Source organism: Stegodyphus dumicola, chromosome 4, assembly GCF_044657685.1.
Source record: "Stegodyphus dumicola isolate Sdum_Otavi_A_Nest chromosome 4, ASM4465768v1".
Lineage (NCBI taxonomy): Eukaryota > Metazoa > Arthropoda > Arachnida > Araneae > Eresidae > Stegodyphus > Stegodyphus dumicola.
The window spans coordinates 175,152,300-175,170,827 of NC_140771.1; the positions used below are offsets into that span (position 1 = coordinate 175,152,300).

Genomic DNA, 18,528 nt, shown 5'->3' on the forward strand with positions numbered 1-18,528 from the left:
TATTTGCAACTCGTGTCTATTATCACCTTGCACGAAAGGAAGCATCACATGCTTGAGTAGACAGAGCGAAAGACAGAAAGAGACTCAATCCAACATTATGACAGCTTTGGAAGATCTGTATCAGTTACCACTGTTTTTAGTTAGTAAGGTTGTTACTGGTAATATTTTTACTTAATTTTATTAGTAAGTTTTTTACTAGCAGTAGTTTAAGTTATAATGACTATTTTTTAATTCCTTGTACTTACATGTAAAGAAATTATTATAATCGCAAAAAATTTCGGGTATTATATTTCAATGGAAATATCCATTTTTACCGCTCCCGAATCCGCTTAGATGATTTGTTTTCATGATGTCTATACGTGCGGATAAAATAAAGGACATTTATTTTTTTCCAAAACGGATTGAAGACAGGATTTAAAATGGATTCAGAAGGTATTATTTCGTGTTGTCTTCACTACGTACGTACCTACATATGCATGCCCCTCGCATAACTGAAAAGCGATTAGCCGCGGAATGTTGTCATTTTGCGAATAGGATTTATGTAACATGTAGTTGTAAGCCTCTCTGTTTTATTGTATTTGGCATTACCAACCGTCTTGGACAGACCCACCCACTTCCAAGGTATTTTCGTTGGTCTTATTCATGTACTTCTAATTACAGAAGTCTTTTAAAAGACAAAATTATTCATGTTTTAGCAACGTCAAATTTAAAAAATAATAATTTTAGACAAATAATGAAATCTAACTTAATGCGGTCTCTTGATTCCTGTACATATATCGGGGAATGTTTTATACTCTTCATGAAAAAAAAAATTATAAGGAGTTTGAAAACCTTGCGACAAAAATTAACCATGTAATATAATTAACCAGGTTAAAATATGCAAATTTTATGTCATTTTCAACTTGCTTTAAGATATCAATAAATTAATTCGAGAAAATAAGCTTAAATAAAAATATGTAATTTAATAAGTCGCTCATGGTAAACATGCGGTGTCCATACCGGATTTTTCTATCTTCGGTACAATGAAATACATTCCAAAATATTTGACTAGATAAAATAAATCTGTAAATTACTGTAATAAATGTAAATTAAATGTAACTTAAAACATTAATGTAAATTAAAACTGTAATGTTAATAATATGTAATATAATTAAAACTGTAATTTAACATGCAAGTAATGTCAATTAAAACTGTAAATTAGTACGAAGAATCAGAAATATTGCTCAAATAAAGGAAATTCCACAAAGTTTATAGGTAATAAGCAGTTTTAAAAATTGTTTTATTTTACCAATGGAATTACATCTTTCATATAAACGAAAATTCATTTCTGTATTGTGTGCCAGTATTTTACTTTATTATTATAGCATTCGGAGACAAAATTTAAACACCTGCTGTTCATATTATGGCCGTTCGTACTATGCACTGCACTACGTATACACTACGTACTATGGCTATAGTAAGGAGCTAACATGTCGTAATGAACGACTTTAGGTTTAGAGTTTGATTATTTACGGATCCAAACCACGACGTCGTTCAACCTGTTTAGGACTGTTTACAGACAATCCCAAGGTGACTGCAGTTTCGGACAGAGTCTTTTCCGTCGAGTCGGATTCCATAACCACACCTAATCTCCTTCGTTGAATCGACGCCAAGTAGGTTCTGGTGTCGTATCGGGTCTTTGTCTTCTTCGCCAAGTTGACTCGCTCTCGTATAAAGTTGTGCATCACTTCAAACCGGGCCTGGAGATTTTGAATATATTCCTCAGGCGATGAAGGCGCATCCGAAGGACGACCAAACCAAAGATCACAAGGCAGACGAAGGTCAAGACCGATGAGTATCGGAGATGGGGAATAGCGGATGGTCTCGTGAACAGTACTGCGGTAAGCCAGTAAAATTAGTGGTAACTTCTTGTCCCAGTCCTGTTGGATTCTGGAAACGATGAATGAGAGGTTGTTAAGGATGGTTCAATTGGAACCTCACTACCATGCCGTCCGACTGGGGATGAAAGGACGTAGATTGGGTTTTGTTAATGCCGAGTACTTTGCAGAGTAAAATTCCTTCCCTGATCGGAATGTAACTGAAGAGGCACTTCGAACCTGGAAATCCAGTGCTGCATCATCAATTCTGCTACTGTGATAGCCTCTTGATCAGGAATAGGAAAGGCTTCTATTTGGTGAAGTAATAAATGACTACGAGGGTATATTTGTTGCCCTCAGCAGTGGCAGGGGTCCCAAGATGTCAAAGGTTATACGTTCAAAAGGCTCACCTACGTTGTAACGTTGCAGCTTGCCTCGGCTGCGATTTCTCGGTTCTTTCCGACCTGCGCAGGCAACGCAAGATCGACACCACTTCTGCACGTCATCCTATTCATTATTCCAGTAGAAGCGGTGAAAAAGTCTCTGCAAGGTCTTCATTATTCCGATGTGACCTTCTGTAGAGCTGCTATGTAGTTCTTTAAAGCCATCAGGAAACCGGGATCATGGAAGTACGAGTTGTCATTGTCTTCCCATAATCTGTTTCAAATTTCCGGTGTAAGACGCCGTTTCGAATGTGAAGTGAATCCGAAAGAGCGCAATATTGTTTTGCCGTCGGACTATAGATCGAAATGTCCTGCCAGGTAGGTTTTCTGCTAGATGACTCAATTAAATCAATCAGGGTTCAATGTCGACGTCTCCCAGCTTGTCTTTCCTGAATTCTTTGTCACTCCACGGATCTCGATCAGCCGGAGTTCATATAATTTTTCGTGCGACCGGAATCAGCAACTCATATTTCGCTTCGACTCTAGAACAATATCGGCAGCTTTCTGGACAAGGACTGCTAGATAGGGCGTCTGAGTTTCCGTGCGACGATCCCTTTCGGTGACGAATAGTAATGTCATATTCCTGGAGTCTCTGTATCCACCTGGCTATTTGACACTCAGAATTCTTGAAATTTAAAAGTCAGGCCAATGAGGCATTATCCGTGCAGAGCAGGGACTTTCGGTCGTATAGATAATGATGGAAATGTTGTAGGGCTTTGAATCAGGAGAGCAACACTTTCCTGATGATAGAGTAATTCCTCTCGGGCTTAGACAGGTACTTGCTCCAGTAAGCCATTAAACGTTCTTGAAGCCAAACAGCACTTCTATTTCTTGAAACGAAACAGCACCGACATTTTCATTGCTCGCGTACGTGTCGATAATAAATGGTCTGTTGAGTTGAGGATACGTCAGGACTGGAGCAGATGTTAGAGATTCCATTAAGTTGTTAAAAGAATCTTCGCATTCTTTTGTCCACAAGAACTTTTGCTTGCTCTCTGTCAGCTTACGAAGGTATCTTGTGATGGAAGAAAAGTCCTTTACGAATCTCCTATAGTAGGTGCAAAGTCATAGGAAGCTTCTCAGCTGATGGATATTTTCGGGACGTTAGCAAGCTTCAACGGCTGACACGTTTTCAGGATCCGTGCACACACCTTCAACAGAGATGACATAATAAATGCAGTCTTTTCTCGGTCATGAAGATGTATTTCTACCTGTCAATACATACTCTTTAAATCAAATGTTGAGAACCGTTTGCTCACAGAAAGAATGTCCAGAATGTCGCCAATCCTAGGAAGAGGGTAACTGTCTTTCTTCGTAACCTCATTCAACCGGCGATAGTCAACACAAATGAATGTTGAGCTGTCTTTCTTTCTGACGAGGACGAAGAAAGTTGCCCATAAATTTGCTGAAGGCTTCATGACATTGCCTTCTTCCATATCCTTTAAAAGTTTTCGTATCTCTTTCTGTTTAGCAATCGGTAGACGTCTTGGATGCTGCTTGATTGGTGGAGGATCATCAATATCGATTCTATGTCTAAAATAATTCGACCCACGCCAGAAGACGAGCGTTAGAAAACATATTAAAGATCTTTAATGACACGTTCGGTAGCATTCCTCTCTTCAGCGTTTAAGGTATCAACTTCCTTGGCGATTGAAGTAACCCTGTCATCAATTGGTTGTTGAACGGCACAAACTCTTCCTTGAAGTTAAGTGATTTCTTATTGGATAGAAAAAACTCTGTAACCTATTTGTTGTTCCACGGCCGAAAGTCTTTCTTCTATTCTTCTATTTGTTCTTTAATAGAGGAAACTCTTTCTTCAATATGTCCAAATTTCTTTCTTTAACAGAAACTTGGCCAGCTTGCATCACTGCTTGAATAGCTTTCACCTCTACTTTAACTGATTCTTGTCCCGCATTAATCTCTTTTTAAAGAAGGCTTGGCCAGTTTTCTTCTGTTCTTGGAATGGATCAAAATCAGTTACGAGCTGCCTTAATTGTTCTTCCATCCCTCTAGTTATTGGCATTCAAATCCTACTTCTGACACCAAAACGTGTTGCGTGAGTACGGGTTCGTAATAAATTTAATGCACAAGTCCGATGAAATGTGAATAAAATTTATTCCTATCCCAAGAATAAATACAAAATGCTTACATTTCCTTTATATAGCAATATGTCATAGTAGTTATCTTTTAAACTATTAAAACGTTCAACAGAATTTAATTAAAAGCACAGAAAGCAAATCCGTTTTAACCGAGAATTCACTACAATCATTAACAGCAATAAGTAAGAAACTGAATTGAGATGATTTCCTCCAGCTTTTGTAAGCTTTTTAAGTCACGTACGAGAATCGTCTCGCATTTTCTTGATTTATCTGGATAGCAAAATAGAACAATTACGAGATATTTATTTATTAAAATTTTCAATGCGCGTGCTCCTATATTTTAATTTTTCGGCGAAGATTTCTCTTCAAATATGTGTCGTGCTGCATTGCACGGGAATATTAAAAAAAAAATAATAACTATTTTATTAAAAATAGCAAACTAAATAAATACAAAAACCGTAACAATATTCTTTAAGAAAATCTATTTACCTTTATAAATAGTTTTATCGTCCAAGTTAAATTTTATCGCAATTTTCTGTCTGACGTATAACTTTTCATTGCTTAGTATCAGCACCTGAATTCTTAGTAGTAAAATTAAAACACTACATCAGCTAGAAGAAAATACAAATACTTGTTTTAATACAAGACTTAAAGTTATTCTTCATCAGTAAATCCGTCTTCTGTATTTCCTACGTATTTATTGAAATTTCAAAATAATGAAATACGTTTTATTTATAGGATATCAAGATGAATATTCCATAACTATAAATGTAATAGATTCAGCTATAATTATAACTGGGTTGGAAAAGGAGAGTTTTTGTTGAAGCGCAGAAGCACCCTCTACTTGCTTATCTCTATTACATGTTGTGTATAAAATAGTAAAATCTCTTTACAATAGCATTTTAATTTTGTAAAAGGCAATTTTAATTTTTTCGTACTTCATCCCTAAGGAATAGAAGTTAATAGTAGATTGCTTTCTTATCATATCACATAAGGAAATCTTTCAGATGTTTGTGGAAAACTTCACTGCTTTATTTTAGAAACACATATTTCATATGCAAAGTTCTGGAAGCCCAGTAATTATATTTGGTTTCTCTATTCATGCACAAATAACTTTAGCGTCATAAAAACATACAATTCAAATTAGTTATCGAACATTTTTCATTTTTTGAAGGAATTCCTAGCATCGAATACGTCACGTTGATTTGTAATTTCATGAAAGAGAAGTGAGTGCTTGAAAATGAAAAAAAAAAATAATTTTGCTGTCTATGTATCGTCCATTATTAAGTACAGTAGCATTATTACATTACTCTAATTTATTTATAAGTTACAACAAAGATTACTGCTCGACATAATAATCAAATAATTATACTGAAACAAAACGAAGAATTATATTTCGCTGATAAACTAGATAATGCATTTAATAAACTAGATAATGTCTATAAACTAAATAACATATTTAATAAACTGATTCCTATTTTTTACCGATTGATGCCTGATATTTCTAAATGCTAAAGATTTTACGACATAATGGTTTTGGTTTATATTTTAAGCTTTATTATTATTTTGAAAATGTTTTCTCAAGATTTAAAGTTAAATCCATAAAAATAATTTTGATGCATATTTATGTAAATATTTATCTTTTAAACTATTATACATCTTTATACTGTTATTTATCATTTATATTTAGGGCCCACCAGCGGACGAGCGGTAAAGTAGCTGAACACTGGTAGTTCGTCCGAGGTTCGAATCCCGCGAACGGGCTGGCTGCATGGGCGTTTTCGGGGTTTTCCCCATGTGTAACGTGTATACGAGCCAGTTCCTCTTAGAAAGTCCTCCACGAAGGCATCCCTCCCTTTAGGCAGACAGCCCTCGAGGCTTTGCCATAATCACACACACATTTATATTTGTTTTAGTGCATTTTATGTAATAATTTCACTTTGTCCTTTTAATATGATTGTAGATGTTGTTTTCCTTTGCTATTTTGTGGGTCTTGTAATTCTGAACTGATCGATGCTTGAATTAAAAATAGTTCAGTTAGAACCCAAAGTATGTTAAAAAACTTTAATAAAATCTCGGTAAGAAACACAAATAATCTCTGAATCATCAATGTCGCTAAGTGTTTTCGAAATTCAAGGGCCGATTTGTTTCAAAATTACTAATTCGCACACATTTCATAAATTATTTTTACATGTCCCTAGTTCTGCATGATTTTGTTCTTAAAAAATGTTTTCTGTTTTAAAAGCGAACTTTACCTGAAGTTATTATCCACATATGTATTCTTTAGTGAAATTGCACATTTATGTAATTTACGTATCATTTCTTTTTCAGAGGGCGGGGGAATCTGCATGTACTTTTCCCCCTGCAACTTATTATTACATCATATAGTTTACGTGTAATCTGCAGAAACTATTCTACAGTATTAGAGATCATGGTTGTGTATTCACAACTATTGAACATGCACGTTATCATTCCCTTTCCCATGCCATTTCTCAACTTCCCGACTTTTCTATCTCTTATATTGAGTATTACCAGCCTAAGAGTCAGACTTTACTTCTAGAACATTTTCACGTTTCGATAATTAAGCTGTTTGCTTACTTAGTTTGCAGGAAAAGTATACTTCTTTCTAATAATTAAGTATACGCAGAATTGGCAGCGAATACTTTCGGAGACTGATCAAAAGCATTTTTTAGATGTAATGTCAGTTTTCTGCACCATATGCAAACACATATTTTTTACATGCATTTTACTAGCCTACGAAGATGAAGCCTACGACATCGCTTTGTATTGCATTCAAACTTTTAATGCGATATAAAATTTCTGTGCAATGTAGAATGCACATTCAATGTATGTTATATTGCACTGAAAGATTAGACAGCGGCTGACGCCAATAAAAACATTTCAGCAACAGATTCTTACAAACGTAGTAATATTTTAACTCCAAACTGAGTTTTGAGACAATAAAACACTTAATAACCATCAGCATTCTATAAACTCCTTCTCATTTCTTTATCCACTAAAGAAAATGGCCGTTTCATGGAAAGGGAAGAAACATTAGTGTGAAAGTTTGAAAAATATATTAATTGTTAGTGAAAATAAAATAAAACATATAAATGAACCATACTTTTTGAGGAAGTATCTACTTTCTTTCTAATATATTTCAATGCGTTTATTTAAATTGACATATCTTAAAAAATGTGTTATTTAATATTATATGTCTAAAGGCATAACGAAATCTCACAGGAAATTACTGAAATCCCCATGTTTATTAACACTGCAGTAAAAATTTTAAAAACTAAATAGAAAACTTCCAGTTTATCCGATTTATTTGAATTTCCCTTCTGGTTCCAAAATATTCTCATATTTCGGAAGAAGTTAAATCCATAAAATAAATTACGCAAAATATAATTTAATTTACGCAGTTAAGAAAAATGCATTTGCTCGTAAACATTTGCAAATTTGAAATGCAGAATTGGGCTACAGTCATGCATTGCGCTTAATTTAACGTGTCAAATTTCATAATTTGTAGACTACATTCTTGCTTAATGGGAGAACCTAAATCATTTTGATTAGAATCATAAAAATGAAAATATCTATTTAGTTTCGCGAGTTAGATTTCAGTAGCAGAATTTGCATTTGCTTCAACAACCATGTGTATAAAATATCAACTCCACGAATAAGCTATGATAACAGCTCTTTCAATAGAATAATATATTTCTAGCTCAAAATAAGGCTGTTTATTTCTTATTATTGTAATTCATTTAAAAAAATACTTTTAATAAAATGCGATAAAATTTATTACTGTACGCCAGTTTTGTATTAAAGACAAATTCATTTATTTACGTAAATAATTATAATTTAAAGAAATTTATGGCTTGTTAACTAAGTATATCAGTAAAAGAATAATTGATTATTTATTTTTCTTTCTGTTACACTGATTTCCTTTAAAGTACAATATTTGAAAATACGTGAAAGGAAAAATACGCTTATTTTTTTCTGAGCTTCTACAGTAATGTAGCAAACATACGAGTATAAACAATAAAAAAATATTATATGTAAGCATTAAATCAGATGTTGTGGACTATTAAGACCGATACCTGAAGAATGAAAACAGTTAGCAGAATTTTTTATTTTTAATTTTACCTTTATTTTACAAATATATTATAACAGAAATATATTCAGGGAACTTATAGCATTCGACGGTATGGCAGTCTATATGCATATTTTATTTATGTGTCTGAATTTGTCTTATTGGATAACACATGTTGCACTCAGTCTCTCTGTGGCAATTAAATAGTCGCTTTTTGTTGAGGAGAGATCTGGATAAGTCTCTGTCAAATGCAGGAGTAAACAGCCTGTGTGTGGAGGAAACACGAGAGGGAGAGGGCAAAAGCGGTTTTGCACTGCTCTGTTGACATGTGAAGCAATGGATGCTACAAAGATATGCCTTAGCTGCAGGCATTGTAACCTCAGTAATGAATTGATGGTTGATCAAAGTTTTGTATATGCGGACTGAAGGCGAACGGAATTGTATACTCAGTAACATACTATACCGTTAATCTAGTATCACTATATCATGGGGCAGTATCACGATAGAAAACGAAGCCTCTCAACATTTGTTCCCCTTAATTCCTGTAAACAAAGTTACACCATCATGTTGCTGCAAATAAAAGCAGAGCTCGGCAGAAAGGAATGTAGCGACATTGCGACCCCCTTTTTTTACGTTGGAGACGTCAAAAATGAGCAATGCCCTGTCCGGGACTCGAACTTCGGAAATCTCGAATACGCGCCGCGTGTGCTGACTACTATACCACGAAGGCACGCTAAGAAGGCGGGAGGAACACCTTATAAGATTATGTCATGTTACGTATGAAATGGCGTGCATTTTTTAATTCACCATTGTGGGTGTTGAGTACTACGTTATGGCTCGCGTCAAGGAAAGCTTAAGCAATAAACCGCTTTGCTGACAATTAGCTTTGTCGCAGAGAATGTCATCCGTGTGTGAGCATACATGGAGTTGTTCAATACACCCAATTTTCTGACTTTCATAAGTCTATACGGGTTCCATTTTCCATACCAGTCCTTGAATCTCAACCAAAACGAATAGCAGTCCTTGGTTGATGTTCACAATAAGCCCTTGATTGCTGTTGTCACATCATAATGTATGGTACCGAGAACTGTGTACTACATCCAATTTCCTGACACTTGAAAAGACTGTAAGATGCCAAATTCTCACAATAGTCTTTGAATCACAAACAAGGCGGACAACAGGTAGTTGCGCCGTACGATACTTCCCAGTTCACGTGTAAACTATCACTTGCCCGTTGTCGCATTCGCAGCGTGTTGATCAAGTTCCGACTTCTTACATGAAATGTTGAACCATTAGCAACACAAAAAGCATTGGGTAAACTTGATTTCCGAATGAAAAACTATATTTCATTTTGAAATTTCATATTGATTCATTGCTGCAATAGGAACAAAGCGTGAAAAACCAATCATCTACCTACCACAGCATCTCCTATTTTTGAAGCAAATTTTAAGTTTGTTTCGCTCTTCCTTAATTGTAAAGTTACTAATGCTCACTAGTATTAATTTACCTTATTTTCTTAAATACGACAAAATCTCTTTCACATAGCTGAATAATGTGCCGATTTTTTTATTTGATAATCAATTAAAAAAAGAGATCTCATAAATTCTTTCAAAATAAATCCTTCTAAACATAATTAGATATTTCACTAAAGTTTGCGAACCAGTAACTTTAATTTCTACTGATCTGATCTTTCTGTTCCAGTGTTGCCATTGTGGGACTTGCATAACATGTCATTACAGAATACAACATCACGAGGAATTACTATGGATAACAAGTCTTGTCTAGTGATATCATAGGCAGAGACTACATGTGACATGCAGTATACAGTGTCCTGCAAATCTTGCACAAGGTGTTATGTTAGAGGATGCCAACAATACGTAAGTGATCTGGCACTTTATATTACTGGATTCAAATTCTTGTATGAACGCTGGAAGAACATCGAAAAGAAGTTCTAGTAATATATTTTGTAGAAAGTTTCCGCCATCCAAGCGATAGGTTAATGTACCGTTCCGAGTACTATGATATCTTGAACATTAATAGTGAATCATTCTAGGAGGCATATGATCTCGTGGTGTTTAGATTATCATGTGCCCAAAGGTTAGATTTGTTACTATTAAACATATCTGTAAGTTCGTACATAGCCTAATCTGTGAATTAGATGTACGAAGGGAAGTCAAGATTTGCTACAGATTTACTAGAGACCAATTTAACACGGAGCGGATAATCTCCCGATTTCAATACTTACACTCTATTCAAATGGTATAGGTGCATTACTTTCTGAACTAAAGTCTCCTAAACCGTTGATCGGCTGACACTCATCATAAATCCAATAGCTTTTGTGCTTGATGCAAGAGCATCCTCAAGTATACATGTTACAAACTCTTCTACCGCGTGAGATTCTGCGATACATTCACTTGCTATCATAACTCCTGAAAGTATGGGATAATCCATTGTCGCTTAGCTCATCGTTTAACATTTGAGCGCTGGCCATTCGGTAGCTGTTTGCTTCGAAATCTTTCTCTAGCAGCTATTGCATTACAAACGGAGCCCGTTGCACCTAAAATGCATGTCGTGTAACGAAGCATGTAGCTGAAAATCTTTACTGCTAATGGACTGCTCACCTTTGGGCAGCTTTCGGCTAACGATCTCAGCAGCGGTCTCTAAGTCAGAGCTTCATATCTGCTTGCACATTACTTGAAATATGCTTATTTCTGTCCCCTCTACTTGCACTACTACTTTTTCTATCTATGTTGGATTTCCTTTTGTAGTCTGCTTTCCTTTCACTTAATTTAATAGAATGCAAACTTCATACGGTCACATAGTCTTAGTATGAAATAGGAAAGAAATTGCGAATAATTGAGAGCAAATCGTTTATATATGCTTCGCAAAAATTAAAGCCAAATACAGAAAAATTTTTAATTCACATCAGATCCCAAATTTTCTATATTGAATGCCCTTTAGTATTTTTATTGAATTCTGTATAAGTTCGCATTTTTAAAAACTTTCAAACTGTTGGTTCGCTCATACCCACAGTGAATTCAACAATTCTCTTGCTCATAACAAAATTATCCTCGAATGTATATTACGTTCGAGGATTACTTATCCTCAAAGTTATCCTGAGACATCATCAGAGTTCTCGTCAAATATACGTTGCCCATTGTGATTTTATTTTCAAAACAACGCTTATTTAATTTTCATTATTTTGTTTACTTTATTTTCAATATGATGTTCAGGATTTATGAAGTAACTGTTTAAAATTATGTTTATAGAGATTGTTTTGTCTAAAAAGCCGTTGAGCAAAATATACTTCGAAAATAGTAAAGTGCACCATAAAAGTCTGAAAACAATATTGTATGTTATCTATCTTCAAATAAAGCAAAATGTTAATAAAACAAATGGCATTTTAATAAATTAAAAATTACATTTATATTTCTCACAAACATTTTATTTTCAGTTTTTTTAAAAGTTCTTTACTTTTAGACCAATTCATACGCTTCCTCGCGCAAGCTGTAGTTCGATATTTAAATGAAATTTATATGTAACATCTTGCTCTAAGTAAATGAAATAAATTTTAGACTCCAGGATTTTCCTCAGTTTTAATAAAAAAAATTTAATGAGACTTGATTACTAAGTTACAGAAACATTCTAAGTTATGGATGGAGTTTTCTTTGACATACGTATAACAAAAGGATTAACAAAATAGAAAGCTATCAGAAATATTCTGCAGGATTTCGTACCTGTATAAAAGATTTACGATAGTTGTATTTGATTAAATATTGGATAGAATTACCTATTAGATTTGAATAATATATTTAATATCCCCACGTTAACTAAACATGTTTGCTAGACGTTAACTAAACATGTTTGTTAACTAAACATGTTAAAGCCGTAGGATCACTAAAGAAACTGTAAGTATTTTTCAAAAATCAGAAATATTTTAGGTCCTAGAATTACATAGCATTAGGAAAAATGGGCACTTGATTAAAAAGACATTTAAACATATACATTATTTAAGAAGCCATATAATACTTCGCAAATATCGAAATTTTTTAAAAATGCTTATTTTAACTTCTGTTTGATTGCTAATTTAATTAAGAATACAGCGAAGCTGTAAGTGTTGGGGGAAGATAAACACTTGTAAGTTAGAGTAAATAATTTGCCCATTTGTCTCACAATGTTCCTCCAAATTAAAAAAAAAAAAAAAAAGTTATGAAAGCTAATAACTTTAACGTACGTTCATTGAACTTAGCCAATGCAAAGCAAAAATTTCAGTTTCTGATGTTTGAACTTTTAAGTTTCAGTTCAGGCATTAGTGAATGCGCAAGAAAAGCGCTTAAACTTTGGCGTCTGAACGAAAATCTGGTGAATGATTAGCTATTTTTACCTTTATTTCGCCTAGTGGACCTCGTGGCTCTTATCAGTCGCTCTTTAACCGGGGTTCATGTAAGGGATAATCAAATTTTCCCGTACGAGCTCTCGCTGTAAACGATTATCACATCAAGCCACCAACCTTGAAGATCTATGGATCAAATTTATATGCGGGCTTATATGATTTCTGGTGGTTAGATCTCCAAGAGAAGCCTGATGTTGCTTCCTATGGCATATAAGCTAAAATGTGGTGGGCACTAACTCGTGTTACGTGGATTTCGTTAAGCAGTTATTGCGCCTCTCCTCAGTCGCGCTTTAGGTGGAAAACAATGTTATCAACCCGTGAGGGTGTTTGTGGTTAAGCGTTTGTCCCTTTCATCAAACAACTGCAAGATCGGTGGTTCGGTCGTTTGAATGTCAATTGATTTATCAGACTTCTGCTCCAAAAACACGTAATATTTTCTATAAATATTTTCTTAAATACACGAAACAAATTGAATGCTGCCTATTATTTGCCAGTACAAGCAAAAGTTTAATTAGTGTCGAATGCTTGCTTAAGCACTGTTTGTTTTGCTCCTGGAATAAATAATATTATTTATGTGTGAATTTTGTATCAGCATTACCATTACAAAAATATTTTATTTTCCTCAAAGTAAAGAATACAATTATTTGATTCTAACTTTAAATGAATATTTTCGCTTTATTCTTCCTAAATTAGTATCTGGGCTGCATGTTGCAATACTTTCTTCCCAATTCCCACTTCTCTAAGAATTCCTGAGAAGATTACAAGATTTTATCTCTGATTTTGAAAATACAATGCGAAGTGCAAAAATAAATGCGAAGAATGTAACGAACTGTTAAAAAAATGTTTTATTTTAATCAGATAGAAGAAAAGATTTCATTCGCAGTATAGAATTAAATTTAGCATAATCACAAATAGTTGCAACTCCACAGCTCCTTAAACGATAGTACTATAGATTTCTACAACATTCCTTTTCGTTTTCTTCTCGGCATAACTTAATAACATATCTGATTTCGATAAACAAGGAAGTCTTGTTGTGTTTGAGAAAGGAAAGGAACATTTGACTTTTTTTATAAGAAATAAAAGAAATGTTATGCAAATTACAGAGCTTTGGGTCAGAGAAAAGTGAAACAGAACATATAATCAAATAGTATTTTCCATGTTTATTAAATAATGATTCGTTGCTCCAAAAACACACATGCTTTGTAACTTCTTTTTGAACTAATATATATCACGTTGAGCAAAATGTTAAAATCAAAACACTCGGGAAATGAAAACCAAGCAAAGCATTAAGAGAAAAATATATAAATAACACATACTTATTCTGAAAACTTAAGATGTTTTACTCCATATTTAAAACTGTCTCCTCGAATTAATTCCTAAAATATTCATTAGACATTATTCTGAACAAAACAAAATCTATTTCCTGCGTCACGTCCAGGAAATAGTTTTAAATATTTAATATAAACCCTATAATGATTTTACAAATGAAGGTAAGCATAATAGATATAAAAAGCTAAAATTATTATTATATTTTTATTTATTTATTGTCTGAAATTTTATTGCAGGTGAGCTGAATGATTTTGGTAACTTCTAGTAAGGCAAAGATTTGCAAACGAAATACAGCGTATAAGAATACAATAGAACATAGAAGACTCAGATAACAAAAACTCAGATAACAAAAGTTTTAAGTGCTACGAAGAAACTCTAATATGATCTCGAGCTTCCCAATATTGCTTAAATAGAAAATTCTTCTTTAAAGTATGACAAAAAAAAAGGAGGTGATCGCGATCTATTAAGCCTGAGCTGCAGAGGAAACACTCATAACCTGAACCCTAGTAACATTAACATAACCTAGGTAAATTCATTTTTATAATTACCTTTTATTTAATTTTAACCTTTCAAATTTATTGTCAGGCAAAAAACACTTTGCTATGCTTAATAGTAATATTTGTCTACTAGCGTTCACTATGGTACAGCGAGATGAAGTGAAGACTCCAATGCAGACAAGCATCATCCATAAGCGTCCAACCTGTATACATTGCAAGAGTAGTTGGACAAACGTGTTTGGGTGAAACATGTTGTATCAAAATTCCAGTTATGATCAACTAAGCTCAGAACGCTATGGACGGTTGTTTGTTCTATATCTGGCCATCTGCACCTGTACCCAAATTATTCATCCGTAACGGTTACTTTCCAAGACGCTTCATGAATAAGTAAATCCAGGGATATTTAGAAAATTAATAAATTGTGCATTTAAATTTGATCAAATTTCCAAGAATAATTTAAAAACCAGTAAGTTTACTCTCGTAACTACCAAAATGGATTACTTAACTTCAGCTTTACATGCCAGGAAGGTAATAGATAAGGATTAATCATCATGGCCGATGACACAGTATGTATAACACATTCATTGGCCATTGTTCTGTTGTACGTGGTCAACGATGAAATACTTGGACATTTGATGAATTCTTTATTGTAACTCCAGTGTAAATGTAGCCCCTTTTCTATAAGCAACTCAATTACAATATATTTTAATAGCTTTGTAATTAAACTATTTATACTCGCAGTTACGTCTTAATTCAGTTAATTATAAATAATTTTATTATTGATTAATGTCAAAAATTTTAATCATTCTTTCCCTCTCATTATTTAACCAAAAGTAATTACTTATTTTTATGTGGATTTATTTGTGTCTTTTACTAAATGTTTTCTGCATCTCTCTGTATAAAATTAGCTTTTCAAAAATATATATTATAGAAAAGTGTAATGCATGTAGTATATTGTATATGAAAATAACTTTATAACTAAGCTACTCATCATATACCTCTTGCAAATTACTTTTAACCTTCTAGTAGAATAATTTTAAACCTGGATGCCAAATATTTCGTTAGTGAGCTCTTGATTTACTTTACAAAGACACTGCCAGTTAAAGTAATAGACAAAATTAAGTCTGAATTACATTAATGTTCGATAGGTTCAATAGATTTAGTCACTCTGAATTCAAAGTGATATTCTAGGATATTATCTGAATTCTAATTTTCTGAAATCAAAGTGAATTTCATAATGTTTTAATTATAGTAAAACTTAATTCTTGACGTTGCGATAATGACTCAATGTAGTTTTAAAGATACCAATATATTGCAAAGCGCTTTATTTATTTAAAATCATGTATTCTAAGATTGAATGTATAATTTTTATCTATTTTTATTACCGAACCGTTATTAACATAAATATAATAGCGTGCAGGATTGGAAGGAACTCTTTTTGTAGAGTAAACACAGATGAAGCGGCCATGACAACAAACAAAAATGAGTTTATCAGGTTCAATGTTCCGGCTTACTTTCTTTGGGAACATGCAAGGACCTGACTCGGAACAGAGCGCTTACTAAAGCTATGTTCAATAACTGTGGGAAGTAGACAGGATACACAAGAAGGGTATACAAAACCCTTTATTTTTTTCTCTTTACAATAATTTCCGTACTTCGGAATACAAAGACCCACTACTTGTGTTCTAAACGTAAGAATATAAAAATATAACGAAACTCTAACTTAATTTTGAAATAATAAACATGGAATATTGGCCTTATATTAACAGGAAGCCGTATGTAGTACAGAGAACTGTTAACACTACAATACGTTTAAAAAATTATCACGAGGATTAAACCTCTGGCCTGGAAGGCAACCAGCAACTGAGTAAAACTTCTAAGGTAAGCGGCCTGCTTCGACTAACTCCTTCCTCGTGTTCGTGAGCTCTCTTTTCTGGACGGTGGAACGGCTTCTTTTTCTTGTTACCTTCACTTTTCCCGCGGGGAAACTTTCTTTTCACTTGCTCCTGCATCTTAATGGCTTGCCCTTGTACTTGTCATTGTTCCACCTCTGGAGCTTGTGCCTGCCGTGTCTGCCGCGCCGGATCCTGCAAAAGATCTGTAAATATTTGCATTTTATTACGATCATAGTAGGGTTTGATTTGATCAATGTTAGCGGAGCAGGTTTCACCATTCTTGGCTTTTAACACTACTACAGCGTGAGTTATTTTTTCCATGACATATGGTCCTTCAAATGGTGGAAAAAATTTGGCAGTTTTATCTTCTGCTGCTGAAGAAAGTGAATGCTTAATTTTTAACACTTCATCCCCTACTTTATAAGTTACTCCCCGTCGTTTCAAGTCATAATACAGCTTTTGTTTTCTCTGTGCTACTTCAGTATTCTTTTTTGCTTCTTTAATTAGTTTTTCTATATCACCCATTTTAAATTCTGGGGCTCTTTGTTGCACATAAAATAATTTATCTAACGGCGTTATAATCTTTCTGCGTAAAAATAACTCAGCAGGAGTTTTGCCCGTTGTATCATGTTTTGCGGTCCTAAGGGCGAAAGCAAATTCATTGACATAGTTATCCCAGCTTTTATGAAAATTTTTAACATAACTACGGATAATTTTCACTATATTTCTATTGACCCGTTCTGCTATATTTGATTGCGGCCGATACGGGACCATTTTTAAATGACGTATGCCCAGTTTTTGGCAGATGTTTTCAAATACATTACTTACAAATTGAGGAACATTATCCGATATAACTTTTAGGGGCACCCCGTATTTTAAAATATATTTATTTAAAATAGAATCAGTAACTAATTTCGCGGAGGCTCGTTTTAAGGGAACAATTTCGGTCCACTTACTAAAATGATCAACCATAACAAGGAGATAGTGACTTTTATTTAACTGACTTTTTGGGAAAGGGCCCAATAAATCGATGCCAATTATTTCATTTGGAAATTCGGATTTAATACTATTTAGAAACCCGGCCGAGCGGAAATTAATATAATTAACTGCTTGACATGTTGGGCAGGACTGGACATACGCCCTTGTTAACTTTTGCAGTTCAGGAAAATAGACTGCCTCGCGTACGCGTTGGATAGTTTTTCGAATACCAGCATGAGAAGCTAAAGGGCTGTCATGGAGCTCCTGCAGGATATCTAATCTAAGACTAGCTGGGATAACAGGTCGAAATTCGTTGTTGGAATTCGTAGTTTTTGTATAAAATAATAGACGATCTATTAGTTCGTAATGGGCCGCCCTATTTCTTATCGCCACAATATCTTGGTGGCTAAAATTTTCGGGATCCTTTAAATACTCATAAATGCTTCCAAACTCAGGATCCCTACCCAGTTCGGTTATTACAGTTTCTCGGGAATTTATTGTACATGCTGTGAGCATTGCCACCTTTACAGTATTACCTTCTTCATCTATTTTAATTCTGGATAGGGCATCTGCTACGATATTTTCCTTTCCGGGGGTATGCTTAATTACCAGATTATACTCTTGTAACTTGAGTGTCCATCTTATTAACCTTGGGGATAAGTTTTTTCCTGAGTACAATCTAGTTACCGCCGCATTATCAGAGTACACTGTTATTGGCGCCTTTCCAAAATAGACTCGGAAATTTTGCACTGCTAACAGAACTGCAAGTGCCTCTCTCTCGGTCGCGGAATAGTTTCTTTGTGTTTGATTTAAAGTTCGGCTAAAAAATGCCACGCGCTGCTGATTTTGCGAAAGTACCGCTCCTACCGCATAATCCGAAGCATCCGCTGAAATTTCTAAATTCTCATCCTTTTCAGGAAATTTCAACACAGGGGCTTGCGTTAATGC

The 18,528-nt window shown here is 34.2% G+C and overlaps 1 long non-coding RNA gene across 1 annotated transcript in view; it reads left to right on the forward strand.

Moving 5' to 3' along the window:
- Positions 1 to 15,615, forward strand: part of LOC118190127 (uncharacterized) — a 93,340-nt gene extending 77,725 nt beyond the window's left edge. Inside the window, exons 2-4 of the long non-coding RNA XR_004758364.2 lie at positions 10,190 to 10,365; positions 14,447 to 14,736; positions 14,841 to 15,615. This is a non-coding gene — a long non-coding RNA (uncharacterized LOC118190127). The remainder of the gene's footprint in view (positions 1 to 10,189; positions 10,366 to 14,446; positions 14,737 to 14,840) is intronic.
- Positions 15,616 to 18,528: the final 2,913 nt, after the last annotated feature.